General features: G+C 44.3%; 1 protein-coding gene and 1 pseudogene across 1 annotated transcript in view; one reads left to right on the top strand and one right to left on the bottom strand.

Annotated features, from left to right (window-relative positions):
- Positions 1–21644, bottom strand: part of LOC124722306 — a 725235-nt gene that overhangs the window by 222571 nt on the left and 481020 nt on the right. The gene's annotated exons all lie outside the window — the stretch shown is intronic.
- Positions 11434–11551, top strand: LOC124723414 (annotated as a pseudogene).

Raw genomic sequence — 21644 nt, forward strand, 5'->3', positions numbered from 1 at the left:
ACTTCCATTATGCTTTGGGAAACATTCACGTGGGCATCAATGGGTCCAGCGGAGCTTGTGCAAGGCACCGTGATGATCAAGGACTATCATATACTGGTTGGAGACCACGTACACCCCTTCATGATGAACATGTTTCCCGACGGAAGTGACATTTATCAACAAGATAATGTTCAAAGTCACAAGGCGCCAAGAGTCTGATAGAGTGGTTCGAGGAACACTATGGCGAGTTCCAGTTGATGTGCTGGCCCCCCCAACTCGCCAGATCTGAACCAAATCGAACACATCTGGAATGGGATTAAACTTGGTTTCAGAGCTCATCGGCCCCACCCCGCAATTTACGGGAATTAGGTGACTTGTGTGTGCCGGTGTGGTGCCAACTCCGTCCAGCGACCTGCCAATGCCTCCTTTGCTTCCATGCCACTACGAGTCACCGTTGTTATACCCACCAGAGGTGGACATACCGGCCATAAGGTAGCTGGTCATAATGTTCTGGCTGAACAGTGTAAGTGTGGAAGGCAGAGGTCGAGCCCCAGCCCATTACGCTCACGCAGCAACAATTCAACGAGCTACTTAGTTCATGTCGTGCCTGATCCAGGATTCCTATCTCTGGAATGTTCTGACACTCGCCGTTAGAAACCACACGGTGAGTCGCAATTTAGTGTGCAGATTATTGTTTTAGCGACCATTTGCAATTTAGTGCGCAAATTGTAGTTGTAGCGGTCATTTTGTGCTCACCAATTCGCTCTCTTGCATTCCTTTTCAGCAGCTGCAGCCTTGCTAGCGAGAAATTTGTATTTCATTTTTATTTAACGGGGTTCTCTTTTCCATAATGATGTAGCGTTTGAAGTCAGATAAAAGTGCGTGTAAAGATACTTTGTGTGTCAAGGTAGTATATCTGTTTACTATATTTTGATAGTGTATTCGTCGAAAAATATATTAGATTTGCGTCCTTCCAAAACATGGGATTGTCAAATCGCGCTAGTTCGAGAGAGACTAGAAAAATTACGCAAGATGGAAGTCCAGTAGAGACGGAATAAGTTAGCCTTGAACTTCCTAAGGGGGAGGCAGTGGAAAGAGTTTCCATGCTTGAAACCCAGGTAAGCGAACAGGTTTAAGAGCAGAGAGCAAATGGTCTGATTGACGATAGCGAAGTGAACGTTGCGCCGATGCAAGAGCAGAGGCATATCGTCGAAAGCGACGCAACTGCAGAAGCAGGAAGAGCAAAGGCTGAAGCAAATACAGCAAGAGCCAATGCAGAGAGGGATGAAGCGAAGAAAGAAAGAAAACAGTTGTGGGAGAATATTGCGTAGCTAGAAAGGAGAAAAGAATCTCGTCTCAAGGTTGCCGAAGATAGGCTACTCCAGGCCGAGACAAGGAGGTGCAGACGAGTGAAAGTAGTAATGAAGAACTTGAACAAGGAGTGCAAAATCTTACGGAATGACCAGTTTCGAGAGCGACCGAGCCGGTGCAATTCGTTGAAAACGACGAGTTTGTTTCGATGAAACACAGCAGGGAAAATTTGGTATGAGAAACTGAGCGACCGTAAGTAGTGGATCTGTTTTTAAAAATACCAGATAGTATGAATATAGGGGGCGAGGATTCACAGTCTAGTAGCGAGGCACTATCCTTTATTGGGGGAGGCTCCATTGAAGAAGCGAGTACGGCGTCGGGGTCAGTGTCTAGATACGAGAGACCACTTGATACAAGACACTGCGTCTTGTTGAGGAAAATTTTAATGTACACGGTAGCCGGGAACCTACGTTTCGAAGCTTCGATGATAAAATTTAAAAATAGCCTATCAAGCTGCTGGCCTATCCGAGTACAGCTAAACTGTATTAAGCCAAGTAGTGTACAGCTCTGAAACTGTCACACGAAGTGTACACCAGGCTCGCATTGACCGTCAGTTATTTGCTGGAGAAATTATCTGAAAATAGAATATATTATAATGAAACTGGACTCTCATGTATTAAACTCAGCCGCGCGGGGTAGCGGCGTGGTATAGGACGCCTTGTCACGGCCCCGTACGAGGTTCAAGTCCTCCCCCGGGCATGGGTGTGTGTGTTGTCCTTAGTGTAAGTTAGTTAACTTAGATTAAGTAGTGTGTAAGCTTAGGGACCAATGACCTCAGCAGTTTGGTCCCACAGAACTTACCACCAATTTAAAAAAAATTATTGAACTCATTTCACCTCTCTCATGTACTTTTTCAACCAGTATTAGTACGAATAAATCCAAAATTCGAGAATAAGTAAAAATTGTCATGGGAACTTTTCAGTGAAGAAATCTGAAAGTTATCCGTATCTTAAGAAATTATTTGCAGTTTAATTAGATGAAGACGCTACTCATTCAATGAATTGCACTTATTACACGAATGTCGGCCCCCGGTAGCTGAGTGGTCAGCGTGACAGACTGTCAATCCTAAGGGCCCGGGTTCGATTCCCGGCTGGGTTGGAGATTTTCTCCGCTCAGGGACTGGGTGTTGTGTTGTCCTAATCATCATCATTTCATCCCCATCGTCGCGCAAGTCGCCGAAGTTGCGCCACATCGAAAGACTTGCACCAGGCGAGCGGTCTACCCAACGGGAGGCCCTCGTCACACGACATTTTTTATTACACGAAGATTTTGAGGTGTTCTCAATTATTCATAAATCGGTTCATTCATTATTTTCACACTCTTGGAATATGGACTACAATGTTATTGGCAGCTGGCAGGCCCAAACTATTACGGACAGCTGTGTTCCAACAATAACCAGTCCTACCGTGGACGACTGATTTTTTTTTTCTTCATCGTTGTCTGAAGATTCGGTATACTGGTCTTTCGCCATTGCCCATAACTGCTGCAGGAGTATCAGCTTCAGAATCACTTCCGTCACAAAAGTCACTTATGTCACTTTTACAATTGAATTCTTGTCACAATGCTTTCCGCATAGCACCTACCATTAGTAAAATGTCATTCCTACGTGCCATTTTCACATAAATGAAGTTCACACTCAGCGACAGAGCAGTTACACAACGTGTACTCCAGGGTCGCTGTGATTTTTAATAAAATATTTCCGTTAAATTAATTAAAGAGCAGTGTCTCACAACTTCGAACGTCCGTCATCTGCTAGATCTACTCAGAGCTGAGTTTACATTGGTGGTAGTGGGCTGTGTATGTGTAGTGGCACACGCACAGAAAAAAAATAAAAACAATAAAAAAAATAGCCATTTGAATGGGGAAGCTATTGCTGGGGTGTTGCCAGTAATACAAAACTGCGCAAAGAGCATGGGCCCTGAGTCCCAAACAGTGAAGTGGAGTGGTGGCAGGGAATGCAGTTCGCTTGAGCATTATTTAAGGTCCGTCCCTTGCAGCGCAGCGTTTCCAGTCACGCGACATATATTTCGACAGAATTGTTCAAAAGAATCGTCGTCTGGACCATCCGCATAACAGTGGTGAGCGTATCCAATTATTATGATTATTGTACTCGATGTCAACAGAGCAAAAACGAACACTCATTTGTGTGCAAAGGAACGACTCTGAGACTTTCGGATTAATTCTCTTTGACGTGGGTCGCTTCAAGCATGAGGAGAAAAGGGAGGGTGTTGTGTACGATTCGCGCCAGTATGAAAATGGTTGCAGTAGCGAGCGCGCAAACACAAATGTAGAGGGACGTAGTGAAGGCACTAGAAGCCGTGCTTCAAAGCCGAGGTGGCGTGGCAAAAAACGGCAGTAGTTTGAGGAAGACACGCCTCAGAAATCATGTAATGTCGGCGCCGCCGACGGAGCGAGAAAACGGAACCGTTGGAATGATAGAATTACGGGATACTGCTCCAGGACGCAGCCCGCAATCTTCATCTGATAGTGGAGCAGGTAACGAATGTAGACGAAGTAATGAATTGTTGGCCGAGATGGACAACGCTGCAGGGACAATGTGTCCGATCATAGAAATAAATGTTTACTTTGTATGTCCCGTATGTCGTTTCTTTTTTTAAAATGTCCTGTATGTAGTGTTTTTGTCTTTGCTTGGTTAAGATATGCATTTAGTTGTTTTTTTTGGGGGGCATAATTTGCGTGCTTCACTTATGGGTTGGGAGAGTTTGTGTGTGACTGTGTACACACGCATTGTTGCTTTAATTCTTATGCCCGTTTCGTGAAGATCCTTTCACTGTTAGAAAGCTAATTCATGTTTTCGACTGTTGCAGATAAAATGATGTAGCAGCAATCTTCGACAAACGTCTGCATACTTACTCGATAGATGTCACGTGTAATTTGTTCCGGATGCTTCAACTGCGAGATGTAATAAAATGTCGAGTATCGTTCCGTCACATTATCTGTGTTTTCTTGTACGGCAACTTATACTTTCCTTTTATCGGTTGGCAGTTCTGAGTATTAAAGGCAGTGTTTTATTATTATGAGAGTTCGGAAGTATTCTGTTTGTGGAAGACTGTTGATCTCTGACACTGATTAATAGAGTTTGGAAGGGTATGACCTTTATGCGTTTATTGACGGGAGTTCGCTCTTTGACGTGATGTTGTGAAACTATATTTGGGCTCTCCACCGGCTGTGAGCGCACGCCCCGGGGAAATAGCCGTTTGTTTAATGACGTTTCCTGTCAGCCGCCAGTTTTAGCCATGAGAGCGTTGAGAGTGCCAGACGAGATATTTATGTTGAGATAATGTGTGTTTAGCCTCTCACTGTCAGCCTAACGAATTGACGAATTGATGCGTAAATGCAGAAAGTAAATTTAGCCACTCTTGCTGAACCAGCCATATAGAAACTTTGTTAAGGGAACAATCAGTTACTATTTTTGATTTCCTTATACAAGTAATTTGACTTTCATCATCCTTCGTTTGGAATTGGAAATCGTGCTTGTTTGTTCTGAATAGAGATCATTTCCAATAGTGAAAGTAATACCACGTTTGCGCTTTCATTTTAGATTAACTGTTAGGATCGACTGATGGGGTTGAAAAAAAAAATTGTTGGGATCACATGAGTCTCCGAATGTTTCAGAGACGACGTTATTGCCGGTCCTGAGGACAACAGCTGTCGCAGGAGGGCAACGTCGGGGAGAGAGAAGAGAAGAGAGAAGCGCGCCGCTTGCCTGAAACAAATACCTCAAAATGTGGCGATCGCATGCCTACTGTCACGGCGTGCATCGGACAGCTGATAACGCTTTGTGAACACACCCTGCGCTCCGCCTGTATTGCTACTCACGCATTCTCCCGCTGGGCGAATGATGTAGCCACTCTGACCTACCCGATTGTGTAAAATAAGCCCACACAAACAATTGTCCATAAATACATGTTTTTATTACTTTACTAGCTGGGGTACCCGGTCTTGCTCAGAGAATTGATATGGATTGTGTGGCAGTTGGAATAAAAGGATAAACTTTTAAGTATAACTGGTAAAAAAATACTGAAAACGTATCTAACTATTTACAGTAATTGTTAAAGTATAAGTGATAATTTTTTATTGAAAACATATTGTAACTATTTAAAATACTTGTTTATAAACAATATTTTTCATTTTGTAACTTTTGCATCATCACCGTTCCGAGAGTTCCGGAAGCTGTACAGAAAATTAGAATAGAGATCACACACCGTCAGGTGGCTTGCGGAGTATGGATGTAGATGTAGATAAACATCATTTCCGCCCTTTTTATTGCTTCTGAAAACCTCACATTGCATGTTGTACCACCATGCAGGGAGGCCTTCAGAGGTGGTGGTCCAGATTGCTGTACACACCGCGACCTCTAATACCCAGTATCACGTCTTCTTGCAGTGATGCATGCCTGAATTCGTCGTGGCATACTATCCACAGGTTCACCAAGGCACTGTCGGTCCAGATAGTCCCACTCCTCAACGCCGATTCAGCGTAGATCCCTCAGAGTGATTGGTGGGCCACGTCGTCCATAAACAGTCCTTTTTAACCTATCCAGGCATGTTCGATGGGGTTCATGTCTGGAGAACATGCTGGCCACTCTAGTCGAGCGATGTCGTTATCCTGCAGGAAGTCATTCGTAAGATGTGCACGATGGGGGCGCAAATTGTCGTCCATGAAGACGAATGCCTCGCCAATATCCTGCCGATATGGTTGCACTGTCGGTCAGAGGATGGCATTCACGTATCCTACAGCCGTTGCGGTGCCTTCCATGACCACCAGCGGCGTACGTCGGTCCCACATAATGCCACCCCAGAACAGCAGGCAACCTCCACCTTGCCGCTCTCGCTGGACAGTGTGTCTAAGGCGTTCAGCCTGACTGGGTTGCCTCCAAACACGTCTACCTCTACATCTACGTGTTTACTCTGCTATTGACAATAAAGTGCATGGCAGAGGGTTCAATGTACCACCTTCATGCTGTCTCTCTACCGTTCCACTCTCGAACGGCACGCGGGAAAAACGAGCTCTTAAATTTTTCCGTGCGAGCCCTGATTTCTCTTATTTTATTGTGATGATCACTTCTCCCTATGTATATGGGTGCCAACAGAATGTTTTCGCAGTCGTAGAAGAAAACTGGTGATTGAAATTTCATAAGAAGATCCAGTAGCAACGAAAAGCGCCTTTGTTTTAATGATTGCCACTCCAATTCACGTATAATGTCTGTGACACTATCTCCTCTATTTCGCGATATTACAAAACGAGCTGCCCTTCTTTGTACTTTTTCGATGTCATCCGTCAGTCCCACCTCACGCGGATCCCACACCGCACAGCAGTACTCCAGAATAGGGCGGACAAGCGTAGTGTAAGCAGTATCTTTGGTAGACCTGTTCCACCTTCTAAGTGTTCTGCCAATGAATCGCGGTCTTTGGTTTGCTCTACCCACGATTGTCTGGTTGAAGGCATACGCGACACTTATCGGTGAAGAGAACGTGATGCAAATCCTGAGTGGTCCATTCAGCATGTTGTTGGGCCCATCTTTACCGCGCTGCATGGTGTCGTGGTTGCAAAGATGGACCTCGCCATGGACGTCCGGAGTGAAGTTTCGCATTATGCAGCCTATTGCGCACAAAAATGGTTCAAATTGCTCTGAGCACTATAGGACTTAACATCTGAGGTCATCAGTCCCCTAGAACTTAGAACTACTTAATCCTAACTAACCTAAGGACATCACACACATCCATGCTCGAGGCAGGATTCGAACCTGTGACCGTAGCGGCCGTGCGGTTACAGACTGTAGCGCCTAGAACCGCTCGGCCACTACGGCCAGCTATTGCGCACAGTTTGAGTCTTAACACGACGTTCTGTGGCTGCACGAAAAGCATTATTCAACATGGTGGCGTTGCTGTTAGGGTAGTAGTAGCCCTTGGGCGGCCTGAGCGAGGCATGTTATCGACAGTTCCTGCCTCTCTGTATTTCCTCCACGTCCGAACAACATCGCTTTGGTTCACTCCGATACGCCTGAACACTTCCCTTGTTAAGAGTTCTTCCTGGCACAAAGTAACAATGCGGACGCGATCGAACCGCGCTATTGACCATCTAAGCATGGTTGTACTACAGACAACACGAGCCGTGTACCTCCTTCCTGGTGGAATGACTGGAACTGATCGGCTGTCGGACCCCCTCCGTCTAACAGGCGCTGCTCATGCATGGTTGTTTACATCCTGGGTTTAGTGAGATCTCTGACCAGTCAAAGGGACTGTGTCTGTGATACAGTCAACGTCTACCTTCAGGAGTTAGGAGTTCTGGGAACCGGGATGCGCAAAACTGTTTTTGATATATATATATATATATATATATATATATATATATATATATATATATATAGTGCCGATTTTCTTTCTCTTACCTGACCACTTCGGCACTGTTCATCACAAACGACCTCATCTGTCTTTAATGACTTTGTCCTCGATGGGACGTTACACACCAGTCTACCATTTTTCCAGTCTAACATTTGTGAAAATATCAACACATAGGAAGAATGGCTCCAATGAATCCAAACTCGAAATATATGTATAACGTTTTACCAGCTAACCATAAATGATTCACATGCAGTCCCAGCAGTATCTTTTCTAGGTTGGCTAGACAGGTTAGTTTTACATCAGTACACCCGAACAGCCATCATATCAAGTGCAAACGTGAAATCAATTATAAGAGTGTCTCGTTGACGTTAGTGAGTTCGACTGAGGCAAAATGTCGGACTTCAGGGAATACGTTTGTCAAACCATGAGATTTCGGCTCGTACGTCTGATCCAGCGTATCGAAGGCTCAAGGCTGACCCGACAATAAGGGTTGAAAGGAAGGCTAACAACCTCGTAAAGGAAGTTCCTTGTTGCAAGAGACTATTAAGAGACTTAACTCTTATTATGCTGTCCCCCCTAGAATATACGGCCCTCAGAAGACCCACAAGGGAAGGGTTCCTCTTAGGGTTATTATCAGTAACACTGATGCTTCGAGATACATCGTAGCAACACACGTTGCTATTCTACTGAGCGCACTAGTAGTTCGGTGTGAGAATCACATTAAGAAATTGGCGGATTTCTTAGGTCTATTAAAGAGACTGCGTCTGAATGGCTTTGATGTTTTAGTAAGTTTTGATATGGTCTCTCTCTTCACTCGTGTTCCTCTGTCTGATTTGTTACGGTTAATTGAGGTTAGGTTGAATTAACGAACGTATTTCGACGTGTGTTGACTTCCACTTAATTTTTCTTCACTGACCTGTTCCATGAACAAATGGATGGAAATGCAACGGGGAGCCCTTTGTCGCCTACTATTGTCAATCTGTTTATGGGAAATTTCGAGAAACATGGACAGGAGTCGGCGGCATTGAGAACTGAGTGTTATTTTTTCCAAATATGTAGATGATGCTGTCGTTGTTTGGCCTCATAGAAGTGAGAATTTATACGGCTTGCGACCGAACCGCCGAATCTTTCCATCAGTAAATGGGGTATGTTCTCAACTGACTCGGTTGTTTTAACCCCCTCCACTGACGGAATGACCCGCTTCTTAATTCCGTATGTATAAAGCCAATACGGACTTGTAGCTGTCACGCCTTTGCGCTTACTGCTACGTATTTTAACCGTAAATAGCTCAGTCCTAATGGTAAGAGGTAGTAGTGAATTCACGCTGTTAATCTTTGAATACAGCACAGCTGCCACAAGCTCAGCTCACTTTTACTCCACTCCTACCCTCGCCATTGCACCACATTAATTAGGTGCTACATGGACCTTGCTAAATTCACTTGCGTATACATTTTTGACCGTTACTCGCCAGTATTTACCTAATGATTAGTACACTCCTAACCGGACTATTTCCCAAAGAGCTGTGATGATTGAACGGGTTCGATCCATGGCCTACAGTGCCCTACAGTTCACACGGTAACACTGCCTACCTGACCCACTTAACTTGGTAGTGAGCTTATGTATCCAATCACCACTGCTAGCAGCAGTAGATAATCCTATCAGCACGACGAGAGCAGCAGACTTACCGTCGAATCCTCCTGAAAATACTTATAACTACGGTCGCCAGCTCTGAAGGAGCAAAAGAATAAATCAGTTTTTTTGGCTCGTTTCAAAGTGAAACGGCTTGAGTTGAATTTAAACTTAATTCTGAATATTACTATTTCTGATCATTCTAGGTGATTCTACTAAGCAAATACTCTCTCAATTTCTGTGAGTTGGCTTGGTAATTACTACCAAGACAATTTATGCAACTTAGGTTAACAAAATTCTATCCTTCAACTTATTTAATGATTTTGGATATTACTCTTTGTAGAATTGATATAGAATTAGTTAAGTGACTTTACTTGAAAGGTTTCTCAGAAAAATTTAAGTAACTATAAATAGGCGACTCATTCTGGTGTGACCATTGCTCTTTCCAACATTCTTATACGCTAAAGTATTCTACAACCAAAAGAATTGTAAATGAAAGAGGCGATGGTGGCCTCAGTCTGATTTCACTACACTATATTTGAGGTTACTACGCTTTACAATGAACAACATGCGTCGTAATTTTACTCATTACTATATTCTGTCCTCTGCGCTTGCATAAAAGAAAACTGGTATTCTCCTTTTACATGTATACAAAGTTCGACTTAACAATTGCAAGCAGTCTTGTCTTGGGTAGACGTGTCGGTGCTGGTGGTGAGATGCATGTGGCTAACGCAGCTCTTCACGCCTCATGCCCTTAATGGCGGCTGGAACTACGAGCTGTAGCACTCGTATAAGCTACTGCACGTCCGCCATAAAATCTGGGCGCAGGAACTCTTACAATCAGCCCCTGTGTCATAGAGACGGCTTCGACAACCATTCGTCGCGTTCTACTCCACAAACGGCGACGATATTCGCCTCTTCGCTGTTGCACAATCACTTTTGCGTGAGCACAGTTACGCACGTCCGGTCACGTCAACACTCCCCAGGCCATTCCATTGTTCAGTCCCTGTGTCTCCAGCTACCTCTAGCTACGCTCGTATCACCAAGAGTGGGGGCGTTCCCCTACCACCTTTTCACCGAAATCATTTAGTATTTAAGAATATTTATATTTATTACCCTGGAGTTCATACCAGTCATAATAATTTACTACTAGCGCTTTATAACATTAAATCATACGGTAATAACTTATAATTACCAAGAAAAAGAATACATTTGACTCCAAGAGCTTAGTGCATTGTCTGACAGGTAGCGCTAATTCCCAGTTTCGCCAATAGATGGCATCAGGGTGCACTCCCTAGCAGTCTCACACCAGCGCGCCCGTTTCCGACGCGCGGGCTCCAAATTCCTGTCAGCCCACCATGATTTCAGTTCCGTTACAGGCTTTTTATAACATCTGAATTCAATGCAGCTGGGTATTCGCTTGACAATGGAGGTGGAGAAGGATGGCTGCCTTCCCTTCGTTGATGCGCTGGCCAGAGGAAAGACTGATGGTACTGATTTGTATCTTTAGGATGACAGATGTCACCATCCAGCTCAGTGTGAAGGTGTATCTTGCACCTTGCTTGGTTCACAGGGCCCACGTCAACTTAGACTCTGCAAGTCTGTCAGCTGAATTAGCCCATCTCAAATCACCTTTCGCCAGAATTGTTGTAGAGAAAGACAAATTAGACGCACGTTGCACTATCGACCAACCATGAGACGGTTGAGTGACGAAAATAACGAGGTGGCTCCAAAGTCGACGGTCTTTCTCCTTATGCAGGTAGAATTTGTAGCAGATTTGGTTGTAATTCTCCGAAAAAAAAATATTAACTGTGTTTTTCGACTACCGTCTAAGCTTAGGGTCCCTTCTAGGCTCTGTGAAGGATGATATCTTCCTGTTGTACCATGTGTCAGACCACCAGGACAGTGGCAGACCTGTGCATGAGCATAAAACACGGTAACAACACTTGAGAAAATCTGTTGTGGCAGAACATTGCCTTGCCACTGGTCGTTCTATGGAATGTAACAATACGGAGAGTCTGGTACGCACTTCTAGCTATTGAGCTAGTGTTACTAGGGAATCAGTTTAGATTAAATTAGCAAGTGATCTTGCAACGGCCTTGCCGCAGTGGATACACCGGTTCCCGTCAGATCACAGAAGTTAAGCGCTCTCGGGCGTGGTCGGCACTTGGATGGGTGACCATCCAGGCCGCCACGCGCTGTTGCCATTTTTCGGGGTGCACTCAGGCTCGTGATGCCAATTGAGGAGCTACTCGACCGAATAGTAGCGACTTCGGTCAAGAATACCATCAAACGATTGGGAGAGCGCTGTGCTGATCCCACGCCCCTCCTATCCGCATCCTCCTCTGAAGATGATACGGCGGTCGGATGGTCCCGGTAGGCCACTCGTGGCCTTAAGACAGAGTGCTTTGGCAAGTGATCTTAGAAATAAAGACGGAAGTTTTTGCTTAAATCCTGCTTAAAATACTGCTCTTTCCCCGATCAAACAACAGTGGGACAGAGTTAATACTAAGCCATTAATAATTAATATTTACTATCGATAACTTCGGACGTTGGTCATCTTTTGTTGTGCGGTGGCGCTAGTGTGTGTGTGTGTGTGTGTGTGTGTGTGTGTGTGTGTGTGTGTGTTTTTTGTCTTTTGGCTTATACTCTGTATACTGAGGTTTTAAATTACTTTGTACAGCGCTCCCTCGTTGCTCTCGTTGTATTTGTCCTTGAAATTGACAGGGCGTTCACTCTTTGATATGCCGATGACTGTCGAACATGTCACCCGGCTGCGTTCCCGTAAGTTGTTCGAATATTTTATACGCCGCGAGAAACTAAAGCTTCACATGGCTTGGAATGTTTATAGATGCTACAGGATGTCCACATTTTTTTAATGTGCATGAGCACGAAACATTCCACTAGATCAATCACCCTATCGATCTAAGTTACAGTCGTTCTGAGTAAAGGAAAGCTGCCAGTCAGAACTGAAAGCGTTGTCCTTCAAAAAATCTTTATTTTCGCGAGTTTTGGGACAAATTTAGACAGCAAATTATCAAAGTTCTCTTTTCCAAAGAAAAGCACACTAGAGAATTATCGATTTAGATAATTCAACTGTAGCAGTTTCCTCCTTCATTCTTTTCCGGTGTGGCTCTAACAACCTTCCCATTAACATTTTCTGGAAGTGTAAGATTTGTTGTAATTTTGCATTATCAACAGCCGAATACGATTCGGACTGACATTTTCACAGGTCCTATTTCTGCGCTAAAGACGAATTGGGGTCTGGGGCCGGCCGCGGTGGTCTAGCGGTTCAGGCGCTCAGTCCGGAACCGCGCGACTGCTCCGGTCGCAGGTTCGAATCCTGCCTCGGGCGTGGATGTGTGTGATGTCCTTAGGTTAGTTAGGTTTAAGTAGTTCTAAGTTCTAGGGGACTGATGACCACAGATGTTAAGTCCCATAGTGCTCAGAACCATTTCAACCATTTTTTTTTTTTGGGGTCTGGAGTCTGGGTCTGCAGCAGCAGTCCGATGCTTTTTTTCACGCTGCTCTCGCCTTCCCCCAGATAAAGGCCTGCCGAAATGCTTACGTTGGCTACAGGAAGGTCGAGGCGGGGAATGCGCGTTCTGGGATGATATACGATCTGCACGTGCAAGTATCGGCGGGCGTGACTCCGTGGCACGCGGCGCTTCACAGACACGCCATATGCTGCCCCTGCCCACGTCCGCGTTCCTGCCTTCGCCAGCAGCCGTCGCAAAGGAGATCTTCTGTTGTTTCTCTGAGGCGATTTATCAATACCGTAGAACAGTAGGCTGGGTAATCCTTAACACCCGATAAACACCGAATACACTCGTATTCTGTAACAAAGGAATTAATAAACTAGTGAAGATTATAAAAACAACAGCAACCCGCGAATACACTACGCAATTGCCAGCGAAGTTCCGTATTCTTCTTGTCACAGGACTGCGCACAAAACCATTGATTCTGCGCATCGCCTGAGTCAGCCGAAGGTAGCGGACGCATGCCAATTTCGAAAAAACACTGCTGATCTTTAAAGTAGAAACACCACGAAGACGACAAACAATGAAACTCAACTTGGCATTGAAATGTTTGGATATACAAATAATCAGCATATCAGTGCAATTCCACTAGTACAGGTGGACACACAAATGTCTGTGTCTTTTCTCATTGAGCAGTGACTGACAGGTTCATAGGCTTATATATGATATCCTTCATGCCCTCACCCATCTTCACGCCGGTTCAATACGTAATGACTTCATCCTACAACATAACAACCATAGAAAAGGAGTATCTATGGAGTGCGGATAGGGTACTATGCACACCGGCAACATCAAGCAGAAATTGTTACGTGGCTTACGGATAACGCTCTGTTTACAGATTGTGCTAAGAACGAAACGTGAATACCTTTCCACCCCTTTCTTTTACACACTTATTTAATATTAGCAAATATGTCGAATAAGTTTTGCTGCTTCGGATGCAAACCGAAATGCATCAAAGGAGAAAGACCTACTTTTGTTAGGAAAGTAACAGAAATTTCTAATAATAGTTACCATTCTAGTAAGAGGGGCTTTATTTGTTGATAAATGTCGAGATACAGTGTAAGAAAGGGTTCATATTGTAGTGCTAATTTATGGGACTGTATGACCATATATTTATGACCCAAAACTAGACAAATTCGGACCGAGCGAGGTGGAGCAGTGGTTAGCACACTGGACTCGCATTCGGGAGGACGACGGTTCAAACCCGCATCCGGCCATCCTGATTTAGGTTTTCCGTGGTTTCCCTAAATAGCTTCAGCCAAATGCCGGGATGGTTCCTTTGAAAGGGTACGGCCGACTTCCTTCCCTAACCCGATGGGACCTATGACCTCGCTGTCTGGTTCCCTCCTCCAAATCAACCAACTAGATAAATTCGATAATGTGGCAGTTTGGTGCCAGCCAATCTGTCGGATATATACAGACTTAGAGCAATTTACACCTGGAGAAAAGAGTTATACACAGCTTGACAAACGAGCAAAGCACTCGAAAGGGTCAGAGGAAACGAAATGAAACCTCACAGGTTGAGAGGGGATCTGATGTTACTTCAGCGATTACAACACTGAGTCAAATGTACAAAGCATGTGGCATCCCTCTGGCCTGCATACATGTACTGCTTTGGTTGGGAAGGGTGTCATAAAGCAGTTGGATCCTCTATTGAGGCAAGCTGGCCCACAGCTGTTGTAACTGGTCCTTGATATCCTGGATAGTGACATTGGTATAGAGTTGACGTCCGAGCTGGTCCCAAACATGCTTTAGTGGGGACAGATCTGGCGAGATTGGTGGCCAAGAGAGTACCTTAACATCATGCATTTTGTTCATAGAGCCAAGTACCATATGAGGACGAGCATTGTCCTGCTGAAAAATGGCACCATGATACTGTCACATGAGAGGTAACACATCAGGAGGCAGAATGTCCATAACATAGCGTCGTGTCGTCAGAATCACTACCAGCCGTGACCTGAAGTCATACCCCATGACTCCTCACACCATGACGCCAGGATTAACATCGTTGTGCCTCTCTAAAACATTGTAAGAATGGTACCCCTCCCCACGTCACCGCCATGCTCACCGACAATGGTCATCCGGGATGGTGCGGAACATCGCTGAACACAATGCGACTTCCTTCATCGGCAGGCATTGGTTCCTGGCCACGGCACCACCCGTAGCCCAATCGCTTGTGTTGTGGTGTTCATCTACATCTACATCTACGTGATTACTCTGCTATTCACAATAAAGTGACTGGCAGAGGGTTCAATGAACCACCTTCAAGCTGTCTCTCTACCGTTCCACTCTCGAACGGCGCGAGGGACAAACGAGCTCTTAAATTTTCCTGTGCGAGCCCTGATTTCTCTTATTTTATCGTGATGTTACATCTGATGTTAACGGCAGCTACCCAAGGGGTAGTAATTCCCTAGTCTGCCTGCTGATAGTCTCCCATCAACGGTACGGGATGACGCAGACTGTAGTAAGGAGTCTATTACTAGTTCGTGGCTGGCAGGCACAGACGTGAAGATGACACGATCAGCTTGGTGCACAATACGACGATCCTTCCTTTTTAGTAACAGACATGATCTACCGGAACCTTGACGACGAGTGTGTCTGCCCTCACGTTCGCAGGGTGTCCTACATCGGGTGTCGGTGTTGGTCTGCTGTCGATTCTGATTAGAACAACCCGGTCACTGAACTGTTCACAGTAACACACCCTCTGCCCTACCTTCATATTCATAACGAATCCTACACCTGTTATGCCATTTTCTGCTGCTGTTGATATTACCCGATACTCATTTGACCAGAAATCCTTGTCTTCCTTCCCCTTCACTTCACTGACACCTACTATATCTAGATTGAGCCTTTGCATTTCCCTTTTCAGATTTTCTAGTTTCCCTACCACGTTCAAGCTTCAGACATTCCACGCCCCGACTCGTAGAACGTTATCCTTTCGTTGATTATTCAATCTTTTTCTCATGGTAACCTCCCCCTTGGCAGTCCCCTCCCGGAGATCCGAATGGGGGACTATTCCGGAATCTTTTGCCAATGGAGAGATCATCATGACACTTCTTCAATTACAGGCCACATGTCCTGTGGATACACGTTACGTGTCTTTAATGCAGTGGTTTCCATTGCCTTCTGCATCCTCATGTCGTTGATCATTGCTGATTCTTCCGCCTTTAGGGGCAATTTCCCACCCCTAGGACAAGAGTGTGCCCTGAACCTCTATCCGCTCCTCCGCCCTCTTTGACAAGGCCGTTGGCAGAATGAGGCGGACTTCTTATGCCGGAAGTCTTCGGCCGCCAATGCTGATTATTTATCAAAATTTAGGCAGTGGCGGGGGTCGAACCTAGGACCGAAGACGTTTTGATTGTGAATCAAAGACGCTACTCCTAGACCACGGGTATCTTTAATAGAGAGCTGCAACTCAAACCATTTAGATACTTGCAGATGATGTGTACATGTACCACGTCTTCTGTGTGCTTCACTTTTTTATTATGAGGTGCAGATTAAGATTTGCTGTCGTTTCTCTGAACTGATTACGATGAATACGGGATTGACATCTTTTAAAAGGAACAGCCGATTTCCTTCCCCATCTTTGTCTTACTTGAGTTTGTGCCAGGCCTCTAATGACCTCGATCGAGCGAGCTGACGCCGTGGTAAGGCAATGGACTTGTATTCGGGACGGCCGGCCGGAGTGGCCGAGCGGTTCTAGGCGCTACAGTCTGGAACCGCGCGACCGCTACGGTCGCAGGTTCGAATCCTGCCTCGGGCATGGATGTGTGTGATGTCCTTAGGTTAATTAGGTTTAAGTGGTTCTAAGTTCTAGGGGACTGATGACCTCAGAAGTCAAGTCCCATAGTGCTCAGAGCCATTTTGTATTCGGGATGACTGCTGTAGAAATTCTCATGCAGCCAATCAGATTTAGTTTTTTTTGTTTTTTTTTATTTTTTTAAAGAAAATCTGTTTGGGCAATTGCCGGGATGGGTCCTTTGAAAAGGTCACTACCATTTTGTTTTCTTGTCTTTGTGCTACCTCAGACTGACCTTGCTGTTTACGACAAATTGACCTCTAATCTTTCTTCCTTTGTAGACAGCAGCGCCAGTAGCGTCACAAGTTGCTGTAGGGCCATCTCTAGCAATATTGCTGGTGGCAAACATAATACGTGAAATGTCCTTATCGGCCCGTCCTTAGAGCTGCCGTGGCATCTCACGAAGACCGAATTTCCGGCATAACAGATTTCGTGAGCTGTAAACCGCTCTAAGAAATTATTTCAAGATTCAGGCCTTTCAGCCAGTCAGCCTTTGCAGCGGTATTTTAATTTTGTCAGTTCTTACTCCCAGCTTCATTCCAACAATTTCTGTAACACACCTTCCGTCATGCGAAGGGCCAGCGTAGTCCCAACCACTACCCACTTAGATGGATCACGGAAATTGCAACCCATCGTCTCCAGGCAGGATAAAGTCCTCTGGGAGACCGGAAACCGGCTCTAGCTTACACAACAGCTGAGGACAAAGCCCACCAACACGGCCAAGAACGTTACGTTACTCACTTATTCAATTACTTTTGTTGCACGTCCGATTCAACTACCATTTCCTTCCCTTCAATCATGTTTGAATTGTATTGTTAATGCCGCTGTACATGTTACACACATCGCTTTAGTTTTATCAAATTCAACAATTTTATGTAAAATATAATTATCGTATGGCATTGTTGGCACGGATGTCCCACGGGGTGGGTTCAGCCATCTGTCGGAAAGAGTATTCTTCCTCCGCGTACACTGGCCCCTTTCCTTCTGAATATGTGGGAGTTGTGTCGTATAGGCATTTGTAGAGTGCAATGGATGCGTGTACAGTGTAGTGTAGTGTTGTGTTGTGTGACGATGACGATGATGATGATGATGATGAGAGAAGGCAGTTGGTGAAACCCGGTGCCGGCACGTAGCCTACTTTTCTCGAATGCACCAAAACGACCGCCAAGCTTAACGTTCCCACCACACAGACGCATCACTATCAAGGGTGTAACATGCCCTCACTTCATCAGACATTACGGAAAGGTTTGGAATTTATCCCATGACGTTGGTGCAAAGACAGGTGATCAGGAACTTTACGCCACCACCTCTCCTCCTCTGGCCAGCGAAGTACCACCACCGCGATTCGAACCGGCTTGTCTACAAGTCGAGCGCAACTAAAGAAGCCTGCGCTAGCGACTTCGGCTACGTAGGCGGGTATTGCTTTTATGATTTATGATGAATGAAAACTAGTGCAGAAAATCTGACCGAAGGTATTCAATCCAAAAAGGGTGCTGTAGACTGTGGTGCAACAGCTCCATTTCGATAACAACTTGGGACGGACTCTCCGGTTATGCTGTTGGCGAATGACCGCCACGTTGACTTGTATTCGTCAACAACAGATGGAAAATACGAGTGACACTACTGTGTATGGTTGAAAGAGTCATGTCTGCGTTCGATGGGAGTTTCGAACGAAATCGATGACAAATCCGGATCAAGAAGACCGAATTCAGGTTTAAACAATGTGCTACTTATTAAAAATATAGTCTTTTACGCCTGTTTCACATAACGTAGTAGTTTTTGGTGGCGTCTAAGATCTATACACTCATCTTCTTCAACAATCTTGCAGTCTCATCGACAGTCATCTGCGACATACTAAATCGATATTCTCTATAAAACCTCATACAATATCTTTGACAGTTGTAATCTTTTAACTTGAGCAATGTAGCAAACAGATATTAATCATTTAAAGAACGCCTTTGTGAACTACCAAAATGCTATTGCAAGGGTATATTATTTATAATTGAGAATACTCGTGTTTTTTAAATCAATGTATCATTAACAATATCGGGTTGTGGGTCCGCCTTGATGCGAAACACTTTTGTTATTTATCTATTTATTCTTCCAACCTAGTTTCAGCGACAAATATCGCCGTCATCAGGTTTTTTTTTACTCTAAAACGTACAGAAATAGCATACTTATATAACATTATAAAACATTATTATATATGTACTGTTTTGTTCCAAATATTGTTTTCATGAATAATTCCATAATACCTTATTTACTATACGTCACAGCATGACTTTTGCAATTGTCGCCGCTGTTTCTGGCATATTTTCAGCGGTTTTTTGCTGTCGTTTTTCTCGGCATTCATCAGGTCATCTATAACTGTATTAGTGGCTGTTAGTAAACTAAAATAAAAACGTGACCTTATGTATCATCTTAAGCCGACTTATATATATAAAACTTTAAGTTCTCTGTGTCAAGATACAAATCCTATAATTGCAGCAATAGAATACGTGTAATGTTTGATGAGCTGAAATTAATTAAAACAATATGTTATTGTGAATACAAAATCTTGTCACGTATATTATTCTAATTGTTTGCGCCGTAGCATCATAAGTTGCAAGCAGCATTATAGTAACAGATCTATCAAACCTCTACTGACAAGCAAATGATTTCACGTGATACAGCACTTGCACATATATTGTATAAAGAAATACTATGTTACTATTAAGAAAACACTCGGAGCGCAAAAATTACGAAAAAAGAAAAGAAAGAAAGATTGGGATTTTACGTCCTATTGATGACGAGGTAATCAGAGATGTTGCACAAGTTGGAATTGGGGGAGGATATCGCCCGTGTTATTTCAAAGGAACGAACTCGGAATTTGCCTTAAGCAATTTAAGGAAATAATGGAAAACCTAAATTTGGATAGCGTGGGTTTGAACCGCCGCTCAGTTCCATTAACAGGAAACCTAGCGGTAAAAAAAAAAAGCCTTATTTTAATACGAAAGTCGTCCATAATAAAGATAACTGTCGTATTTTGTGACACATGTACGAGAGTGAGTCAAATGAAAACCTTAAATATTTTTTTAAATATTATTTATTGTGCAGAAATGGTACAAAACTGTATCTCCCCCACGCTCAATGCAAGTCCGCCAGCGCTTACAAAGAGCATAAATTCCTTTAGAAAAAAATTCTTTTGGTAGTAAGCGCAACCACTCATTCGCCGCGTGGTGTACCTCTTCATCAGAACGGAACTTCTTTCCTCCCATTGCATCTATGAGTGGTCCAAACATATGGAAATCGCTTGAGGAAAGGTCTGGTGAGTATGGTGGATGAGGAAGACACTCAAAATGCAGGTCTGCAACTGTTTTACCGGCAGTGTGGGGCCTTGCATTGTCACGTTGCAAAAGGACACCTGCTGACAGCAATCCACGTCAGTTTGATTTGATTGCAGGCCGCAGATGACTTTTTAGGAGATCTGTGTATGATGCATTGGTGCCAGTGGTCCTTCTAGGCATTTAATTCTCCAATATGATCCCTTTTTCGTCCCAAAAGAGAGTCAGCATAACCTTCCCTGCTGATGGTTCTGTTCGAAACTTCTTTGGTTTTGGTGATGAGGAATGGCGCCATTCCTTGCTCGCTCTCCTCGTTTCCGGTTGGTGGAAGTGAACCCAGGTTTCGTTCCCAGTAACGATTCTTGCAAGGAAGCCATCACCTTCTCGTTCAAAGCGCCGAAGAAGTTCCTCACAAGCATCAAAACGTCGTTCTCTCCTTTCAGGAGTCAGCTGCCGTGGCACCCATCTTCCAGACACTTTGTGAAACTGGGGCACATCATGCACAGTGTGGTGTGCTGACCCATGACTAATCTGCAAACATGCTGCAATGTCATTCAGTGTCACTCGGCGGTTTTCCTTCACTATGGCTTCAACTGCTGTAATGTTCTGTGGAGTCACAACTCATTGTGCCTGACCTGGACGAGGGGCATCTTCAACTGAAGTCACACTATTTGCAAACTTCGTACTCCATTCGTAAACTTTCTGATGTGACAAAAATGCATTACTGAACCTTCATTCGTCGATGAATTTCAATATGTTTCACACCTTCACTACGCAAAAACCGAATAATAGAACGCTGTTCTTCCTTGGTGCAAGTCGCAAGTGGGGCGGCCATCTTTATACTGATACTGCGACGGTATGTATGCATCTGCACTATGCTGCTACCTACAGGCCATTCTGCACGTTGTTTGTAGCACGCTTACTAACTTACAGGATAACGGCGCGAATTTTCGATTTGTTATTACAAATTTAAGGTTTTCATTTGACTCACCGTCGTATAAAAGAAAATTGAAGGATAAGGTTACGTTGCATGGCAGTTGGAAATTGAGATGCTTAAAAAGTCGTTGCATTTCATCAGACAGCACAGTAATTGAAAGTGAGTTATTTATGAACAATGTTATTAACACTATACAATGGCAACAAAATATTCTCATTACAATTAACATGTCGGTTCATATGTGGTAGTAGGGAACAATGTACCCCATCTAATCAAAAGCATCCGGACACCTATTAGTGAACTGTGACACGGGGTATGTACACCCTTTGCCTTTATGATGGCTGTAACTCTACTGGTGGCACTTCAGTAAGGCGTCTGAATGTCTGTGGGGGAATGGTAAACCCATTCCTCTCAAGAGCCGAAATCATAGACGGCAGTAGTATTGGACGCTGGGGTGTGGAACGAAGTGGAATTTCTAACTCACCCCAAAAGTCTTCCATGGGCTTCAGGTCGGATCTCTGGGCAGGCCATTCCATTTCAGGAATGTAACTGTCGAGAAACCATTGCCTCACAGATGCTGCTTTATAACAGGGTGTACTGTCATGCTGATACAGTCAGACATCGTCTCTGAACTGTTTCTCTATGACACGCAATAAACGATGCTATAAACTGTGTCCACATCCTTCCGTATTTAGCATTTTC

This window comes from Schistocerca piceifrons, chromosome X (genome assembly GCF_021461385.2).
Source record: "Schistocerca piceifrons isolate TAMUIC-IGC-003096 chromosome X, iqSchPice1.1, whole genome shotgun sequence".
Lineage (NCBI taxonomy): Eukaryota > Metazoa > Arthropoda > Insecta > Orthoptera > Acrididae > Schistocerca > Schistocerca piceifrons.